We start from the raw sequence: 22,180 nt of genomic DNA, 5'->3' as shown, positions 1-22,180 counted from the left end.
TGGTAAAAATTCTCAACAACTTATGCACAGGAGAAACTTACTACAACACAGTAAAAGCCATATATGAATACCCATAGCTAACATTATACTTAATGGCGAGAAACTAATTTCTTCTAATTTAGAAAAAGGCATAAGGCAAGGATGCCTACTATTTTCATTACTACTCAACATAATACTGGAACTCCTAGACACAGCAATTAGACAAGAAAAACAAATAAAAGCATCTGAATCAGAAGGACAGAAGCAAAATGATCTGTTTGCAGATAACAAGATCTTATATGCAGAAAATTCTAAAAACTCTACAAAACACTGTTAGAACTAATAGATTCAGAAAAGTTGCAGGATACAAAATTAATATACAAAAATCCATTGTATTTCTACATATCATCAATGAAATATCCAAAAGAAAAATAAGAAGACAATTTATTTACAATAGCACACAAAAGAAAAAAAATACTTAGGAACAAACCTAAACAAGGAAGTGAAAAATCTATATGCTGAAAACTATGAAACACTAATGAAAGAAATTAAAGGAGATGCAAATAAATGGAAAGACATCCTGTGTTCATGGACTGGAAGCATTAATATTATTAAAATATCCATCTACCTACCTAAAGCAATCTACAATTCAATGCAAATCTATCAAAATCTCAAAGATACTTTTTACATACAGAAAAAATAATCCTAAAATATTTTCTATGAAACCAAGAGAGATACCAAATAGCCAAAGCATTTTCATGCTAAAAGAACAAAGCTAGAAACAACACAATTCCTGATTTTAAAATATAATACAAAGCCCTAATAATCAAAGGAGTATGGTATTGGCATAAAAATAGACATAAAGAATAATGGAATAGAATAGAGAGCCCCCAAGTAAACTCATGCATATATAGTGAACTGATCATTAACAAGAATTCCTGCCAAGAATATGTGATTTGGAAAGGATAGTCTCTTTAGTAAATGATGTAGAGAAAACTGAATATCAACATCCAAAAGAATTAAATTGGTACTTTATCCTAATTACACACAAAAAATAATTCAAAATGAATTAAACTTAAATGTCAGATCTGAAACCATTGAAATCCAAGAAAAATGGAAAAGTTTCTTGACAGGGATCTAGGAAATGATTTCTTGGATATACACCAACAACAAAGATAGCAAAGGCAAACAACAACAACAACAACAACAACAACAACAAAAACAAAACAAAAACATTAAACTAAGAAGCTTCTGCACAGAAGAAAACGAAAAACAAAAAACAAAACAGAAAGTAAAAAGGCCATCTATGGAATGGGAGAAACTGCTAGAAAAGCCTATATGTGATAAGGGGTTTATCTCCAAAACATAGAAAGAACTCCCAAACTTCAATTCAAAAAACAATCCAATTAAAAATAAGAAATTAATTGAAGGTATTTTTTAAAAGAAGACATAGAAGTGGCCTACAAGTCTATGAAAATATGCTCAACATTGCTAATCAACAGGGAAATGCAAATCAAAGCCACAATGAACTATCACCTCAGACATGTTAGAATGGCTACAGGGATTGTAATGTTTTTGGCACTATTTTTGTTATTCATATTTTAGAATGTGACCATTTAATTTTTTCTGGTAATTTCATCTTGAGTTCTGCTAACTCACAACCCTCTCTTTCAGATGCTTTGCCAGTTCTCCCTAAGCTTTTGTATATCTCATTTGTCCTCTTGGCAACCTTTTTAAAAATGTTTTGTCAAAGTTGTCTGCTATTTTCGTTTTCTTTTTCCTTTCTCTTGTGTTCTCATAGATTATTTTTCTGTTTTGTGCAAATGTTTGCACATAATGAGTACCAAACACTGTTTAATGATATGAGCTCTTTTATGACCTGCTATTAGCAGGATATATGCATCAATGCATGGAGAAGCCAGTGTTCAAGGCAGAAATGCTTGTGTTTAAATGATTTGTTTTAGCCTTTTATTTTCTACAAGCCAACAGTTTGCCAACCTCAGAGATGTTCCCCATTTAGAGACTCCATAAATAACAGACTTGCAAGAAATTGTATATTTCCTCAGTACCCAAACTGTCCCTGATTCTTCTCTATTGTATTAAAAGAGAGTCCACAGAAGCTGTCACCACCAGCCCTTACAAATCTTTGCTCTTGTCTTAAAGAAGGATTTTGTTTGTTTGTTTGTTTTGTTCTTGTTGTTGTCTCTCTTTGTATGGGTAACTTGCTTTGGAGAACTTAGTCTGAGGGTTATTCTTGGCATCATCCATTTTAGGCATCTTTCTGAAACCTTATTGGGTATCAGCTGTGTGCTGTAGCCCTTCTCCATAAGTAATTGTATAGAATCTCCTGCTTATGTTGAAACTCAAGTTTCATTTCCTTTCCTTGTTGTCATTGTGCTACTGATTTGATTTATAAGATATGAAAGTCATGTTTTTCCCCATTTATAACATAAAATCCTTTTGATGTTTATCTAAGGGCTCATACCTACAATATTAGTGCTTACCCTACTGAATTGAGATGCCTAACAATATGTTGCCAGAACTAGCACATGTTTCAGGCAATTTTATGTAGCACTCAAGTTATTTTTTTATGTGCTATAGGCACATTTTATACTATCCTATGACCCTAGTGTAGTTAAAAAGAAGGTTATGTGTGCTTTAATTTTATTGATCATGAAGAACTATTTTCTAATTGTAAAATTTAAAGGCTTTTATTTTTGGTGCATCTTAAACTTTATGCTATCTGATGGTTAGATGCATACTTTGCTGATAATTAAATTTTTGATAAAGAAAGCAATCTCAATTACTTTATTGTTATGAGACTATACAATCCTCTTTAAAAGGATACAGTTCAGAGAACACTCTGAGGAATCCATTGTGATAAAAATATGAATTGACCATATAATAAACCTTTTCACCACAGCCCCACTTGAGAATCTAATAAAAGCTATAGAAGTTCTACCCATGGGTGTATTAAATAATAAATCACATATGCACACAAAAATATTTTACATCCGAATTCACAAGATTTGCAAATTTCTTGACTACTAACCATGAGCAATGAATGAATTCTTATAGTTCAGATTATGATGTCTCTGAGTAAAATGTAAAATGTACACACAGGATTAAAGTTAAACATCTTTCTTAATGACCTTGGAACCTAACAATAGACAATTTAACTCTGGTTCTACGATTGAGATTAAATGGGATTCACCTTACATATCTACTTACATGTTTGACTTCCCACTTTTTTTTTTTTTTTGGCTTTCAACTTTCTGCCTTTTTTTTTTAAGGTGGACTAATTTTAAACATCAGACAATGTCATTTTTGGTAGTTACCATAAAACAGGATTGTTGCCAAGCAATCTATATTTTTAGCAAAATATCTGTACTAAAGTCATTAGTAAATAGCACAGATCAAAATTTTGTCTAGGAAAGATAAACTTTTGAAAGATATAATTAAATTCCAGAAAACAAAAATGTTTAGGAATATAACTGAGTTCAGCATTTAAAATAAAGGGTAAAGTAAATATATCATATTTTAATTCAATCTGTTCTTTTATACTTAATATTCATGCTCATATCAATATAACTTATTGAATATTGTCTTATTATTACAAAAATCTGTACCACTAATCTTTATACTGCTCACAAGTAACAAAATATTCTCAATGTATTATACAGAATTTGGGCTTGAAAGCTGTTAATTTATCTATGATAGCTCTAGACTAGACATTAAATTTTTACCATTCAGAAAGCTTTTTTTTTTTTTTCTCTTTCCCTAAACAGGAATGGAGTTGAGAGGTTATGTCATTTCTTTCCAAAGCCTGGAGTAAATCAAAACTATTAAGCAAGTAAGTAAGTAAGTAAGTAAGTAAATAAATAAATAAATCAAAACCATATTTCTTGTATCTAGGGGGAGGTGGGCTCTGCCAGGTAATAATCTAACACAAACCATTTGATCTCCAAGCACTGTAACCTCTTGTCCTGAGTAAACATATATGGATATGGATGTATATATACTTGTGCACATGGAAGCATGGCTGATCTTTGAACTTGTATTTTTTTTAAATTGTGTTTTATTTTGACATTATTTCACACTTAAATAAAATTTCCAGATTAATCCAAAGTATCACCATGTACCCTCCACACAGAATCACTAAATGTTAAACGTTTCCCACATTAGAAACAAAATTTTTCTCTATGTGTCTCTTTCTGAAATGTTGAAATACTTAAAAGTAAGTTTAGACATGATGCTCCATTACCTCTTAATGTGTCCATATGTGTATCTACAAAAAGCAAGAATATGTTACATATGTATGCTATAATGGTCAAAGCCAGGTACACATACTGTTACAATGTTATTATTTCTTCTACATTCAAATTTTGCCAATTGCTTACTAGTTTATTTTATAGTAAAAGAAAATTCAGTCTGTGGATTTAATATATGTATATGTGTGTATATATATATATATATATATATATATATATGCTACATTCAGTTATAATTAATTTTTAATTTAATCTGGAATGGCCCTTCAATCTGCTTTTGTCATTCATGATCTTGACATTTTCTGGGAGTGCAAGCCAATAAGGAAGTGACTAAAGAATGGTAAAGTTATGTTTAATGAAAACAGCAATCATCTTGAAGTAGCTGAACTGGGGGCTATTTGATCATCACACAAATAATGACAGTAACATATTATAACCCATTAACAAAGTAAGAACCCATGAGCCCACACTGATATATATATATATATACACATACACATATATATATACACATACATATATGTATATACACATATATACACATATATACATATATACACACATATATATACATATATATATATACATATATATATATATGTATATATATATATATATACAATTTAATAAATAAGTGACATAGAAGGGAAAGCTTCTCCTTACAGCAAAATTTCAACCTAAAAATGCAGAAACAGAGATGGAAATGGAAAGTCACAATTTGGAAAATGCAATAATTACAAAACATAATGGCAAAAACCATCAATGGATGCTAAAGCTATTGGTCAAAAGTATGATGAAAAAGAAGATATTTACAGAATCCTAAATTATTTCCTGTAGATATTTAGTGGTGGAAAGAGTAAAATGGCAACTTTATAACAGCAAATCTTAACAGACACTGCCTTGACCAAGTGATAAGAGTTATTATCACTAATAATGAGATGTCAAATGGCTCTTAATATAATTCAGTGAGAAGGACACATCAACATTTCTGTTATTTTCTGGCCAAAATGGGTTACCAGGATCTAATGATGAGAAAACATGAGATAAAGTCAAATTAAGGTTTACCTCCCTCTCTGTTGGTTTGCCTCCCTGTTTTTATAGAGAACAAACTGAGGGTTGCTGGAGGGGTGGTCGGAGGGGACTGGCTAAATGGGTGATGGGCTTAAGGAAGGCACTTGGGATGAGCAATAGGTGTTGTATGTAAGTAATAAATCAATGGGTTCTACTCCTGAAACCAATACTACACTGTATATTAACTAACTGGAACTTAAATAAATTATGTACTCTAAAAACAAACAAACAAACAAAATGCAAATGCATAGTCAATGACTCAGCAGTTTTACTGCTAGGTACATATTTGATAAGTATATGGACAACAGAAAGTCAGGTACATGAATGTGCATATTGTTAAACATTCATAATAGTCAGACTGGGAAGAATCCAAACAGCTGTACAGATTGGATAAATAAATTGTGTTTTCTTCATTAGAAAAAGGCCAGAATAAGAAACATTCTACTAAATAACCAGCCTATATTCTCTAAAATTAATATCTTAAAAAAGGGTTTGTTTTGTTTTGCCCTTCCCCCCCCCCCCCGCCTCCATGGTGGTAAGTTTCTTGATTCCAGGTTTACGTATTCTCTTTTGTTTTGTTTTTCCCCCTCCTTATCTCATTATATAAAACTTCTATACATAATGCACTCTAGATGTCACTATGTGAAACTGAATAATGGACCTGAATCTCAGTTCATTCAAAAAGTATTTATTGTGTGAGTACCTTGATTATAGACATAACACATTTTTTCCCTATCTATACAACAAAATCTTTGGGCCCATCCCCCATGCTCTGCTTCATGGTAATGTGACAGTGATGATTAACTTACCTTACTAAGACCTTTAAGAGGATGGTCAATGGCTTACTCACCTTTTATCCCTAGCAGTATATATAGCTGGTGAACAAGTTGAATTTGAAACCTATGTTGAATTTTTGGGTCTTGACACTTCCCCTTTGCAAGGACACCAAGGCAGGCCACAGATCCTTTCATTCTCCTTTAGTTCAGATCATGTTTCCATATTCCTCCAACTTAACTCAAATAGATCTACCTGCAGTGGTGACCATTTCTTCCCAGCAGTTTCAAACTCAGTATTCTAAATGAAATACGTTTGTATTTGTCTTTCTCTAAGTCATGAAAGTACATATGTAAATGTAGGTCAAAGAAGTCACTCTTACGATACTGTGTTAGTTGTAGTGTTTTTAAATTATATAAAAAACAATTTTTTTAAAAAAATATATAAGCCTTACCTTTTACAAAATTTCTCCAGAACATGCCCTCATTTTTGAGGCACATTTCTGGCTACAATAGGTTGCAATCTTTAGCCTTTATTCTCCTAAGGTATTTAGGTGAAATATAAAAATAAATATATAAATATAATATAAATATAAATATATTTATAAATAACATATATTATAAATTATATATATATTTATTTTTATTTTGTTTTTTTTTACTGTGTGTGAGTTTTCACTCTATTAGCCAGTGGTCAAATTAATTATGTAGCCAACTAATTTTTTTTCCTATTTTCATGTAGGATAAATTGATTTACTATTCCTTATACTGTTAAAGAAAAAAATCTAAGAGAGATTTTGAAGTCAAATGAAGATTTGACTTCATTTTATTGTGATTTTTCAATAAGAAAATGAATAATTAGGAAATGTGCTAATAGAGCTTTTCATGGTCTATATGGGAGGTTGATACATAAGCCCACATTGGTTACAGCTCACCTTTTTCAAAAACAGGTTTCTAATATAAAAAATTACTCTGAGGTACTGCTTTCACACTTGAAAATAATAAACCTAGGTTCTAGAAACTTAAATGCTACTGAGTGGTCTGTAACTAGTATTAACGCATATTATCTGCATTTACATGTTTGTTAGTTGCAATTATCTTTCTCTATTCTCCCTTCAGGTTTAAATAATCAAATAAAACTTCTAAAAGTTTGAAAATATTCAGAATTGTTTTCACCAAACTTAATTAGAATGTGTTGCATTTTATACAGATTAGTATGGACATAGTTACACAAAGACTGTATAAAATGAGGACAATAATATATTGATACTTACTGACTTACAGTTGATTTTGTGTAGGGAATAGCTAAGAGTTTTCATAGAAATAATTTTTAATACTGCATGCCCTGTTGCATTAAAATGGATCAGTAAGCTACCACCCATGGACCAAATCTGTCCAGAGGTCCAAATGTGGCCTGTTGCCTGTTTTTGTAAATAAAGTTTTATTGGAAAAAATCCCCCCCATTCTTTATGTATATTTTATGGCTGTTTTCATATTACAGTGACAGACTTAAGAATTTGTCATACAGACCAAGTGCCCACAAAATTTAAAATATTTACTACCTGACTTCTTTATGAGTTTGCTGACTCATGTGTTACAAGGAAATTTTCAGGCAAAATAGTCTCAGATACCTTAGAATATATATATATATATAGATATATATATATATCTATATATATACATATATATATATTCTCTCTCTATATATATATATATATATACACGTATATATACATATGTACACATATATATGTGTATATATATATATATACACATACATACACACATATATGTATATTAATGTTATATTAATTCTTGCAATAAATACCCATTTAGCTTTAGCTTTCAATTAATAGTGAAATAGAAATTTTAAACTCAGTGAATTTTAGAAATGAGTACTGAATTAAATGATTCCCTATTTACTAATGCAACCCATTCTCAAACTGAGCAAAGTAGATAAAATATTGCCAAATGTGCAGTGAATATTATATATTTTCTAAAGATTCAGTGTCTGCAAGCATGCATTTTGTCTTATTTTTGTGTTATAGAGAACATGATTGTTTAAATCACTATAAAAATTCTAGGGTTTTGCTATTTCTTTATGTTTTTACATGGATTCTCCTATATACCTTTTTAGTCACTGCTATTCACTCTTATTTAGAAAAATCAATTCTCCTATCCCTTGAAAATGATGAGTAATATTCAGTTTAGGATACCATAAAGTGGTATATCTGAAGAAATATTTAAAATGTAAGGTCCCTACTGAGAAAATTCATTAGCCATTTCAACTGTGCTTAGACCAATATTTTTTTCAGTCATGGTCATTACTTTTTATACTGAGAGATAGTTCAGGTTAATTTTTCTCTTTCTATCTATAATGAAATATCCACATAGGCAAAGCAACATTGAGCATTCCATTCCAGGGATGAAATACTTTTTACTCATTGATTATGTTCAGTAGTTGTAGTTGAAATATTAGAAAATAGTTTGAATTCCCTACTTCATTTTTAGATGTAACAATTTTTAAATTTCATCCATGTGCCAGTTAAAGTTATATTGAATTTCTCCATAGAATCACATTTTAGGAATTGCTAATTAAACTCAACAGTTTCTTTCACCACTATGGACCCTGAAACTAGAGGATATAAGTACTTGTGCACGGTCACGTAAGTTCTCATTGCAAGACTCCTTCTTCCTGCTTCTACTGGTTACACAATATTTGTAAACCTAGTACCTAAAATAGTAATTCCATTTTACTATAAATATTGCCAGAAGTTTTCAAAATAATCAAGCTTGCATGCATTAAGTGCTAGAAAGGTAATTAAGAATGGAAAATTTAAGATTACTCTTATCAGTTTAGTATGTCATGACTACACATAAAAATCCCTGACGTCTTTGCTTCTATGTTAGCTCACTGCTTCACCACATTTAAATAAAGTAGGTAACAAGGACTGCTCTAGTATTTGAACAGCAGTTCAATTTGAAAGTAATTCAATGAAGGTAACCACTAACTCAACTAATCCAGTTAGATGAGCAATAAGTAATAAATAATTGATTTTCATTAGATATTGAGAATATATTAGGTTACTCTGGGTTAGTCAAACAAGCAGTTTCTTATTTTGGTCCATTTAAGTTACAGAATGTGGACTGAACACCTTTTTAATATATTATTGATCTCATAGACAAGAACAGCCACATCTTGTAAGTAGAAAAATTTGAATCATAACTAAATCACATGGGATTTTTTTTTCTCAGTCTCCTTAGGTATTAATAAAAGGTCTTGCAGGTGAACACATTAACCTAATTTTTAAATTATACTTCTTGGAGTGTATAATTTTATTCTAGCTTCAAATTATGGCCCTGTTTCAGCTCTAAGATTTTTCTTTTTTAGAGGCATAATTAACAAATGGAAAATTATTATTTCTCAAAAAGTAAACAATATATTTGCATACATATGAGAAAATATGAAGTCAATATATTTAATAGAAACAATGGTTTTAGATTACTTTTATGCAAAGGGCAGCTTTATATATAAAACTTTAGAGAGAAACAACAAGAAGTAATCATTGTTGAAAGGAATATAAGAATATTCAAATAATTTTAATAATAGAAAGAAGTTTTATTATAATTATCATTTTTTGTTATGACTTCAAAATATTCCTTTTAATTATTTCTTAGGGCTAATGGGAATATATGTTTACTATCATTTTTTTTTTCCATTTTAGCAAAATGTACTCTTTTAGTCCTAGCTTCCAGTCATCCCTGTACTATTATTACTGTTTTTTACAAACTGCTATAAGAAGTGCCTGGGTGCCTTAGTCAGTTGGGCATTTGACTTTTGATTTTGGCTCAAGTCATGATCCCAGGGTCGTGGAGTAAAGCCCCGTATAGGGCTCCATGCTGAACTTGGAGCCTGCTTAAGAGTCTTCTCTCTCTCTCTCTCATTCTCTCTCCCCATAAAAAAGAAAAAAAAAGAGAGAGAGAGAGAGAGAGAAAGAAAAGGAAAGAAAGAAAGAAAGAAAGAAAGAAAGAAAGAAAGAAAGAAAGAAAAAAAGAAAGAAAGAAAGAAAGGACTAGGGATAGTCACACTGGATAAAATGTTAACACCTCTCTTGATCTTTCCTTCCTCCTGAATTATTTCATCTATTCATCTTGTAAACTGTGGAAAAAGCAAATCATATTTGGATATTAGAAAGTAGTCAAAGGTAAAGAAAGAAAAAATAACTCAGTTTATTTGTGTTAATGGGAAAACACAGCAATCTTTAAACATGTTTTCTTCCCATGGGGTATCAATTTGGTAAACACATTTTTACCAATGTGTAAATTTGTAAGCATATACTTATAAGTATAGAATATGGTGGTCAGTTTGGTCAAACAATACTTAGGTGTTGTGGTGAAAGTATTTTGTGAATAACATCTACAAAGAGTTAATTTTAAGCTAAAAACAACGACAAATTACCCTTGATAATGTGAGTGGGTCTCATGCAATCACTTGAAGGCCTCATAAGCAGAAACTGGGGTTTCCCTGAAAGGAAGGAATTCTGCTTGAGGACTGTAATACAAATATCTTGTCCAGTTTCCATCCTGCTCACACAGTTGTGGAGTCTGGTGACTTTGAAATCTACACGGCAGACCAGCAAACTGGAAACTCAGGGAAGAGTTGAAGTCACAGTCATGAGTCTGAGATTGCGGGGGCAGGACAGTAGGCTGGAAACTCAGGCAGGAAATGTAAGCCTTTTTAATCAAAAAGCATGAGTTTTCCTACTCTGTTGTCATGACTGTTTGACTCTTGGGGTTTCCTTGAATTTGCATATTAATTTTAGGATCAGTTTATAAACTACAAAAAGCCATCTGGAATTTTGATAGTATTTCATTGAATCTATAGATCATTTACAGACTAGTGCTTATCCAAGAACTCAAAATACCTTTCCATTTTTTTTCATGTATCTTTAATATCTTTAGATAACGTTTTGTAATTTTCAGTGTTCGAGTCTTGTGCTTCCTTTTCTTAAACTTACTTCCAAGTATTTAGACTGTGTTATGCTGCTGTAAATGGAATTATTTTCCTATTTTCATTTTTGGTTATTTTTTCCTAGCAGGCAGAAATGAGATTGAGTTTTGTATATTGGTCTCATATCCTGTAAACTTGCTGAAATTACTTACCAGCCTAATAGGTATTCTGGATTCCTGAGGATTTTTTTCACATAATATCATTTCATGTGCAAATAGAGACAGTTTCCTCCACCCTTTTTTTTTTTTTAATTTTTAAGTTTATTCATCTATTTTGAGAGAGAGAGAGAGAAACATAGCACACGGACAGTGGGGGACAGAGAGAGAGAGAAAGAGAGAAAGAATCCCAAGCAGGCTCCATGCTGTCAGCACAGAGCCTGATGCAGGACTCAAACCCACAAACTGCAAGATCACGACCTGAGCCGAAGTCAAGAGCCTGACACTTAACTGACTGAGCCACCCAGGCTCCCCTCTTTCTCCCTTTCTAATCCCGATGCGTTTTATTTCATTTCCTTCCCTAACTGCCCTCTCTAGGACCTGTAGCACCTGCGGTACAATGTAAATAGAAGTGATGACAGGGAACACTCTTGTCGTTTCAGATGTTAGTGGGAAAGCATTTAATCTTTCACCATTATACATTATGTTAGGAGTGAGATTTTTGTAGTTGCTCTTTGTTTGGAGGAAATCTCATCTGTTCCTAAATTTTTTATTGCTTTATAGTGAAAAGGGCCCTGAGTTTTGTCAAATGCTTTTTCGGAGTCTATTTTGATGATGATATTCTTGTTCTATTAATATGGTGTTGTTACATTGAATGGTTATTTTATGTTGACTCAACTCTGCACTCCTAAGTCAGTTCCATAGTCGGTGTAAAAGTCTTTTAATATACCACTAGATTTGTGTTCTAGTATCTTACTGAGAATTATTGTGTCTATCTCCTTAAGAGATATTAACCTTTAGTTTTCTTCTCTATGATGCCTTTCTCTGGCTTCATAATAGCATAATACTATCCTCATAGAATGAATTGAGAAATTTTCCTTACTCTTCTAGTTTTTGGAATAATTGTTAAAAGATTGATGTTAAATGCATGACATATAATCCTTCTGATAGGCTGTTGGATACATAATTCGTGGAGGAGTTTTAAATCTTTATCTATATGGGATATTTGTTTTATTTTCATTGTATTTACTTGAGAGAGAGAGAGAGTGTGGGAGACAGGGGCAGAAGGAGAGAGAGAGAGAGAGAGAGAGAGAGAGAGAGAGAGAGAGAGAGAGAATCTTAAGCAGTCTCCACACTCAACGCAGGGTCCAATGTTGGGCTTGATCCCATGATCATGACCTGAGCACAAACCAAGGGTTGGATTCATCTGAGCCACCCAGGCACCCTGTCTTGGTTTTTTAACTTGTGAATTCTTTGTCTGGTTTTGCTATCAGAATGACATTTACCTCACTGAATAAGTGGAGTATGTTTCCTCTTCTTCTATTTCTCAGAAGAATTTGATAAAGATGGTTGCTAATTCTTCATTTATCTGGTGGAATTTGCCAATGAAACTATCTGCTTGGGCTTTTCTTTGTTTGGTGTTTGATTTTTAATTCATTCTCTTGTTGTATGTGTGTTATTATTACCTTTTTGTACTAAAAATGTTTAAACATTTAACAAGTAGAAATTCTCAATTTTATAAGAAAAGAAAAAAATCATATGCTGAAGTCTCTGAGATCTATGGTCACTTTCATTATGGTATATTATTAAAATTGTTCTACTTTATTATTCGTTATTGTTGTTAACCACTTACTCTGCCTAGTTTGTAAATTAAATATTATCATAAGTACGTATGTATTGGAAAAAACAGTACATATAGGTTTCAGTAATATCTGTGGTTTCAGGCATCCATCGGGGTTCTTGGAACATCCCCCCACAGATGAGGAGGAACTACTGTTCCACATTCTCTTAATTGCTATAGCTACAGGGTTGGCATTACCATCAGGCAAAGTGATCCCTCCCATTTTATTCTTATTTTTCAGTGCTGTTTTAGTTATTCTAAAGTCTCTTCCTTTCCATATAAAATGTAGAATAATGTTGTCTATGTCTGAATCTTGCTTGGATTTTGATAGGGATTTCATTAAATGTTGACATCTTTTCTACATTGTCTTCAAATCTTTGAACATACTATGTCTCTCCATTAAGAATTCTTTATCTCAGTAGTAATTTGTAATTTTTAGCATATAGATCCTATAGCATATTTTGTTAAATTTGCATCTAAGTATTTCACTGGAGCGTTTTTCTGAGTATTACTTTTTGGTTTCCATATATTTATTGTTAGTACAAATGTGATTTTTTTGTATGTTGGTCTTATATTTGCAATCTTGCTGAATTCACTTATTAATTCTGAGGTTTTTTTTCCTCAATACAAATAATCATCCCATTTTCAAATAGTGAGAGTTTTATTTCTTCCTTTCAATGTGTATGATTCTCATTGCCATTTTTTTACTCTTTAAAATGGGAACAACTTCCAGTACTATATGGAATGAGAGTGGACATCTTTGTCTTGTCCCTAAACTTACAGGGAAAATAATCACTCTTTTAATGTCAAGCATGATGTTTGTTGTAGATTTGCTGAAAGTGTCCTTATCGAGTTGAGAAAGATCCCCTCTATTCCAAGTTTGTGTGAGAGTATTTATCATACATGGGTATTGATTTTTAAACGCCTTTTCTGCATCCATTGCTATGAGCATATGATTTTCTTCTTAGCCTATTGATGTGGTATATTACATTGATTGATTTTCAAATAAGTTACCAGACTTGCATATCTGGAATATATCCCAGTTAGTCACAGAATATAATTATTTTTAAACATTGTGGATGTGATTTGCTAATATGTTATGAGGAATACTTGCACAGCCTTTTGAGTTTCCCTATTTTCTCTTAGCATAATGTATTTGATAGATTCTTTTTGTTGCATGTATCTGTAGTTTATTTCTTTTTATTACTTTCATTGCATGGATAAATAGAGTTTGTCCATTACTTGATTGAGGGGCATTTGGGTTGTTTATGCTTTTTACTGGTTATGAATAGAGCTATGATAAACCTTTGCATAAAGGCTATGTGCAAACATAAGTTTTTATTTCTCTGGAGTAAATACATGGGAGGGATCTTTAGTTCACATGGTTAGCACATATATAAATTTATAAGAAATGACCACACTATTTTCCAGAATTATTATATAATTTTACAGTTCTTCCACAATGTACAGGATTTCTAGTTGCACTCCACATATTCACCAATTCTTGGTATGATCAGTTTTGCTTATTTATTTGCCTCAATTTTATCCATTCCTGTAGGCAGGTGTGTAGTAGCATTTCATTTTGGTATTAATTGGCATTTCTCTAATGCCTAAAGATGTTGAACTTTTTTTTTTTGATGTGCTTATTTTCTATCCATAATTCTACTTTGTTGTAGTTTAGTTCAAGTATTTTGAGTTCCTTTTTATTGTATTGTTTGCTTTCTTATTATTGAACTTTGAAATTTTTTATCTATTTCAGGAATAATTTCATTATCAGCACTTCTGGCAGTGGCGGTTGGAGGGGCTGAAGCAAGATGGGTCAAAGTCAGAGAGGTGGTCATGGCCCTGGAGGTGGCAAGAAGGATGAAAAGGACAAGGAAAAGAAATACAAACCTCCCAGGCCAACTAGAGTGGGGAAAAAGAAAAAGAAGACAAGGAGATCAGATGCTGCCAGCAAGCTGCCACGGAGATACCTCACACTCCATGCCAGTTAAAGTTACTGAAAAGACTATTTTCTCATGGAGGAAGAATTCATTAGAGATCAGGAACAAATGAAACTTTTAGAAGAAAAGCAAGAGGAGGAAAGACCAAAGGTGGATGATCTGAAGGGAACCCAATGTCAGTAGGAATGTTGGAAGAGATCATTGAGGGCAATCATGCCATCGTGTCTACATCTGTGGGCTCAGAACACTACGTCAGCATTCTTTACTTTGTAGACAAGGATCTGCTGGAGCCAGGCTGCTCAGTCTTGCTTAGCCACAAGGTATATGCCATCATAAAGGTCCTCATGGATGACACAGACCCTTGATCACAGTGATGAAGGTAAAAAAGCACCCCCGCCAGGAAACCTATGCTGCTGTTGGGGGGCTGGACAACCAAATCCAGGAAATTAAGGAATCTGTGGAGCTTCCTCCAACTCATCATGAATATTATGAAGAGATGGGCATAAAGTACCCGAAAGGGGGTCATTCTGTGCCACCTGGCACAGGTGAAACCTTATTAGCCAAAGCAGTAGCAAACCAAACCTCAGCCACTTTTTTGAGTGATTAGTTCTGAACTTATTCAGAAGTCTCTAGATGATGGGCCTAACCTCCTTCAGGAATTGTTTCGAGTTGCAGAAGAATATGTACCATCCATCGTGTTTATTGATGAAATTGATGCCACTAGAACAAAAAGTTATGTCTCAAATTCCAGTGGTGAGAGAGAAATTCAATGAACAATGTTGGAACTGTTGAACCAGTTGGATGGATTTGATTCAAGGGGTGTCATGAAAGTGATCATGGCCACAAACCGAATGGTAACTTTGGATTCAGTACTCACCAGACCAGGCTGCATTGACAGGAAAATTATGTTCCCCCTGCCCGATGAAAAGGCTAAGAAGCACATCTTTCAGATGCATGCAAGCAGGATGACCTTGGCCAATGATGTTACGCTGGATGACTTGATCATGGCTAAAGACGACTTCTCTGGGGCCGACATCCAGACAATCTGTACAGAAGTTGGTCTGATGGCCTTGAGAGAACCTAGAATGAAAGCAACAAATGAAGACTCCAAAAAATCTAAAGAAAATGTTCTTTATAAAAAACAAAAACAAAAACAAAAAACAAGGCGGCACCCCTGAGGGGCTCTATCTGTCGGAGTGTCCTGACTCCTCAAAGGGATCAGGTTGGGAAAGTTGCCCAGAGGAACCCATGTTCCAGTTGATCTTTCTTAGTAAAACCTCCTGTGTCCCTTTTTGAGTGTGATGTGTAGGGTGCCCGCTGGGCTGCCTTCATCTGTTGGTCACGTGCAGTACTCTCCCCCCAATAAGGCGAGCTGCTTTTCAAAAAAAAATCAAAACAAAACAAATAAACAAACAAAAAACAAGAAATAATTTCTTTATCAAATGTTTTCTTTCAATCTGTGACTATTAATTTTTATGCAAACTAACTTGTCAATTTGCTTTTTATATATTTTTCTTTGGTTTTCTAAAAAGTCTGTGCCTTAGTCAAGGTTCCAAATGTATTCTAATGTGTTTTTTCCTAAAACTTTTGTAACTTTATGCTTTATATTTAAGTCTAAGATCTCTCTGGGGCTCATGTTTGTTTATGTTACAAAGAATGGGTTCAGGTTAATTTTTGTGTTTGTAAAATTTGTGTTCGTTTAATTCCCAAAGACATTCGTATATACTGTGTGCTAGTATTTCATATAGTTACTAATAAAATTACTTATAATTAAATCTCTCAAAAGTCATTTCGTTGCTCTTGACCTTTTTTCAAAGTATCTGGACAGTACCACTAACAGCAGTGCTTTAACACATATTTTCTTCTACCCTGAGCTGTGCCAGACTGTTCCCTGCTGCAACTTGACCAACATATTTAAAAAATCTCAGGGCTCACGTTTCAGAGAACTTGTTTTATTTTCACAATTGTCTAGGGTTGACTTCTATGTTGCTAAAAAGTTTAAGCATAGTTCATAAACTTGATGTTTGCACTCATACAATTGTATACTACATTAAAAAAAGTAGTGAGGACTTATGATAGCTTCCATAGCTTTTAAGGACTTCATATTAAAATTTTCAAATAATTAGTATCTCAAGATGTCTCAGTCCATGGCTTTTTCCCTCCCCTAGGTGATTGTTTCTATTTTTAATATTTAAAAAGAAATCTCTCTAGGATCTTAAGGGAAACAAAGCCAAGATCATCTTAAAAAGCTCTATACGATATAGAGATGTATATGTATATAACTATTTAACACATTTTTATTCTTAAATATATTCTTATAACTAAAAGTAAAGAAAGTAAGCTTAATATGAATCATATTTAAAGAGATAATACTGTTGATATTAAAAATTATCTATATTACAACATTCAAATTGGGCAAAAGTCTTAAAATGATCAAAAGAAACACACTATAATTAAAATAACAACAAAGATTCTAAGCATTAAGAATAGAGCCACATCACTATTTCAAAGGAAAGCTGACAGATCAGAAATAGCAACTACATTATTTACAACTGTTAATCATGTTATTCATTGAATAATCCACACGTTTCCTGTCTGATTTGAAATGCCGGTTTTATCTAATAAATTTCTTCTTTAATTAATAATTTGTGTTCTGCTCATTGATCTGCATATTTGTTGCTGGGCCAGCATCACAATTATTTAATCAATGGATTTTATAATACCTTTATATAATTTATGGCAACAGTACACATACTATTCTATCTTTTATGCATTTCATTTTCCATGTGAATTTTAAAGTCAATTTTTAAGTTTGTGGGAGAAATCTACAATTTAAAGTAAAATTATGTTATATGACTCCCTAAATTGAGGAAATCTGATTTTTCTGCCATTTATTTTACCATTAAAGAATTATTCATTAGTCTCCATTTACTGAAATGCAATTGTGGTGTATATTCAAGATACTTTTAACCTATAAACCTTGATTATTTATTGTTAATATATTTTTGAGTTATGATATAATTTTGAGTGTTATTTTTAAAAGTATCTTTAATTTTCCTTGGAGAAGTTACTGTTAAAATTGATGAAAGCTTTTAATTCTGAAGAATAAACTCATAAATTATCAAATAACCATGTTCTGTCCATTCATTTTCAATTATTCTCAATTAATAAAAATAACATGAATTTATGATATATATCTGTGAGAATTATAACCATAATCCATAGATATTTATATTATTTGCCAAATACTGTCTATAAAATAAAGAATCTTCCACTTGATCAAATAGGTATCTTGAGGTTCACCTAATTTTTAAGTGGTTAGGTAGTTTAAATATTTTGTTAATATGTTATTATTTTACTGTACTGTGATAATGTGAATTTTGTTAATAATCCAAGGGAAATTATTTTTTTCAATATGGATTCCAAACACTTTGACCTGTTTATTTCACCTGTTAATTCATTACACCTGTTTGTTTCTTTGCTCAATTTCCAGTTCCCATGCTTACTTTCATTTTCAAAAATTTTGTGTTGAAATATCTCATAGTATAGGCACAATGGAAGATCCCTTCATATCTCTCCACTGAGAAATACAATAATGAATGAGACTCTTTTGGCTCTCTTGTGTCCTATAAAGATACATATGCGTCTCTCCTTGTTTTGCCCGATTATATCTCAAATTAAACTCTTCATTACATAAGGAGCAGAATCACTGTGTTTAGCTTGATACATACATTGTCTCATGTGATTTCATACACTTTTTTTTTTTTTAGGAGACCAGTAGACTGACAAAGTGACCTTCCTCAAACTTACTTCAGCTATCACAACTTATGTTTGATTTCTTTGCCTATACCCAAAATGAACACTTGCACTATGTAATTTTCAAAATTTAAATAAAAATGTATGTGAATTCCTCAACAAATCATTATTTGCACTGTCATAACTCTAAGAGCTATTTTATAAAAGTTCAGTATAATTATGAAATTCAATGTTCTGTCTGTATACAAAGATTAGTAAAATCACAGAATTAAAAAGTGTACCGCATTCAGGGGTGTCTGGGTGGCTCAGGTCATGATCTCATGGTTTGTGACTTTGAGCCCCATCTTGGGCTCTGTGTTGACAGCTCAGAGCCTGGAGACTGCTTTGGATTCTGTGTCTCCCTCTCTCTCTCTGTTCACCCTCTGTCTCTGTCTCTCAAAAATAAACTTTGAAAAAAACTTATTTAAAAAATGTGCTGCATGCAGATTTAATGTCTACATATAATTGTTCTTGAGACAATTATCTCTGTATTGTATTTCTTGAATTTAGAAAGAAAACACAACTGAAATGACATAGGTTATAAATGTGTACGTTTGTGAGCAGGTATTTACACGCTTATTTTATATATTAATACATATAAACACAAAACTAGGCACTTAATATTTTCATGGTGTTTGTAGTTTAACTGTTGAGCTATACCCAAAGCTGAATTTTGTCCTCTATTTATCCATACCTTGTTCGGCAGTGAAAATGTTGGTATGCGTAAATTATCCTATAGATCCTAATAAGAACTCAAAGATAGTAACTTAATACAAAAGAATGTTGTATCAGACATTTTATCATAATGTGGTGCAAAAGGTTATGAGAATGGCTCAAAACAGTTATAAGGAATGGGTTAAAATAAGTTAATGGCCACAAAGGTACCTGTATGTTTTGTTTAATTTTAACAAAAATTTGAAGCTGTTTTTGAAAGATTCTGATGTGATGAGTAGCATCTGCTCTTATTTTGTTATATAACAATTTGCATAAAATCTATTAAGTTTGCTGTACTGCATGCTTCAGGAATTTAATAACCCAGAATTATGGATGATATACAGTACTTGGTAACAAATGTTAATAAACAAAAATTGTACTTCTAGCTAGAAATACATATAGAAACTAATATGTAATTTGAGGGAGAATAAATTGATTGCAAATTGTTTTTATCATTTTTAGTAATTAATTTGTTCTAATTAAGAAGGTGTGATTTGTATTTCTATGCTTCTAATTCTTTGGAGTACTACAGAAAATGCAGTTTCATCATTAACTTGATTGCGCATAATGGGTATCATAAAATGCCTTTCATAGACTCTCTTTCTCTCTTGCACTCCCTCTTCTTTATAAAGTAATGAATCCATATGAAATTATCTGTTAGTTGTAAAAATGAGAAGGTTACATGATATCTATGAGGCCTTGGGTACAACAAGGTTGCCATCCCTTTCTATTCTTCTAGAAAAGTTATTGCTCTCTCTCTTCCAAAATGAATTATTTCTGTTTGACCTCCACTGGGGCAAAGAATATACTCAAGACATATTTTTACATCAATCTTTTAGCATAATATCTATACTTTAGGCACATACATTCCATTCCTATACTCTGCTAAAGCCAAGGTTATTACATAATGCAAATGTATTCAGCCTTTCATTAACGACCTTTATTATAAACTGTAAAGGTTTAAGAGTCTGTGCAGGTGTTTCTGAACAAGTGGAATATAGGACGATACATTAAAAACATAAGGTTTAGAGTCTTAGATCCCTATACCCAAATTTGGATTTTACCTCATATTAGCTGAGAGAACTTAGACAAAGTTATTTTCTAATCATAAGATTCTTTCCAGAAATAAGGAAACCCAAGGATTAACCTGTAGATTAAACGGAACAGAAAATATGTAGCTGGTGCCCAGCACAGAGAAATGACATAATAAATGCTGGTATCTTTAAAGCAATTCATGTTGATGTCTGTTCAAAACCACGAAGCATTCTGACTTTGCAAACAATAATTTGCAGAGCCAAATAGAAATTATTATAATATTCCTGACACATTTTATTTTGTCAAACAGTGGCACAGAGAGACATTCTAAGTGTGTGTGGGGTGTGTACATGTATTTTCTCCTTTGTATCTGTCAGTCCATTAACAATAAACAAATAAGGATAATTTTGAGCGACAAAAATGAAGTATTTTCGGTATATTCTGGGCATTTCAAGTCAACCAAAGCCTATTATTCCAATCTATTAATCTTTGCAAAATTGTTATTTTTGGAAGTGGCTAAAAATAATTTTGCTTTTATTTATCTTAAAAGTTTCTCTTAATTCCTCATGTTTTATTCACTTTGAACAAAAATTGAGAAAAATGGCCTCAGTCAGCCAGCCAGCCAACCAATCAAAAATTGAATATCGAGGATGTATTATATGCCAGACACAGATGATAGGCCTCCAAGAAACAATAAAATAGTCATATTTCCTACATGAAGAAGGTCTGAGTTTAGTCAAATATACACAAGTACAATGCATTAAAATGTGTTTTATATCAGGAATATATAAAAGACACTAAAAGAACACAGAGTGAATGACCCTATTATTGGCTTAGCAGAGATATGATAGTCAAAATAATCCTTGAAAATGTTCTGGAAGTATGAAAAGGAATTCATGGTAGGGAAAAAACATGTCAGTTTTTTTTTTTAATAACAACAGAAACTAAAGTCCTAATAGGATTGAAAACAGGAAGAGTTTCAAATGATTACAACTCCTAATATCTCTATTCAGTATCTTTCCCAAATAATTATATATTACCCCAACATAAATCAGTACAATCTTGCTTACAGTAATTATTTTAGAGTAAAAAATTGAGGATAATAAACCATATTTAACTATTATTTTACAATGTTATCAAAAACTTCTAAATATCAAAAGCCTTCGACATAATATTTGATAATGTTGCTATTATCTCTCTAATAAACACACTGTGGTGAAACAGGATAACAATGTCATCTGTGATCATATAGCCAATAAATGAATGCAGTTGTATCAAAATAACATCCAGCTTACTAAAACTTGTGCACTTTCGACACTACCACTTCTGACTCTTATCATTTTTAAACCCTTTTGTCCTTTTGTTGTTGTTGTTGTTGTTGTTGTTCACAGGGTAACTAGTTTAGTGGCTTGGACAGACCTATTTATCTATATCATATTCATGTCACTCAAAACACATGCAGTGAGTGCCTGTTATCAACCGAATACCCTTCTCGTCATGAGACATACAGGAGAAAACTAAACTACTCTTGCTTAGGAACCTGCCCAATGGGCAAAATCCAGTAGAACACAAGTAACTGCAGTGTGTAATCTGAACAAATGAGTCTAACATGCCTGGAGTATAATTAATCACATTCCTCCTATTTCTCTAAATGAAGTTTAAAATGTTGAAACACTGTCAAAACAAAAATTACACTGAACAAATTTCAACAGTCAAGGAAGACTTTCTTCATGGCTATTGGAAGAGTGGAGAGGGGACAGAATTCACTTTGACCTCAATTCCACTCAGAGGAAAGGTGGGAGGGTTCTTAAG

At 32.3% G+C, this 22,180-nt stretch overlaps 1 pseudogene; it reads left to right on the top strand.

Moving 5' to 3' along the window:
* The first annotated feature begins 14,641 nt into the window (after nucleotides 1-14,641).
* LOC125935307 (26S proteasome regulatory subunit 4-like) lies at nucleotides 14,642-16,120 on the top strand (annotated as a pseudogene).
* Nucleotides 16,121-22,180: the final 6,060 nt, after the last annotated feature.

The sequence above is a fragment of the Panthera uncia genome (assembly GCF_023721935.1).
Source record: "Panthera uncia isolate 11264 chromosome A1 unlocalized genomic scaffold, Puncia_PCG_1.0 HiC_scaffold_17, whole genome shotgun sequence".
NCBI classification, from domain to species: Eukaryota; Metazoa; Chordata; class Mammalia; order Carnivora; family Felidae; genus Panthera; species Panthera uncia.
The sequence above is the reverse complement of the archived record's forward strand: the minus strand, read 5'-3'. Positions and strand labels throughout refer to the sequence as shown.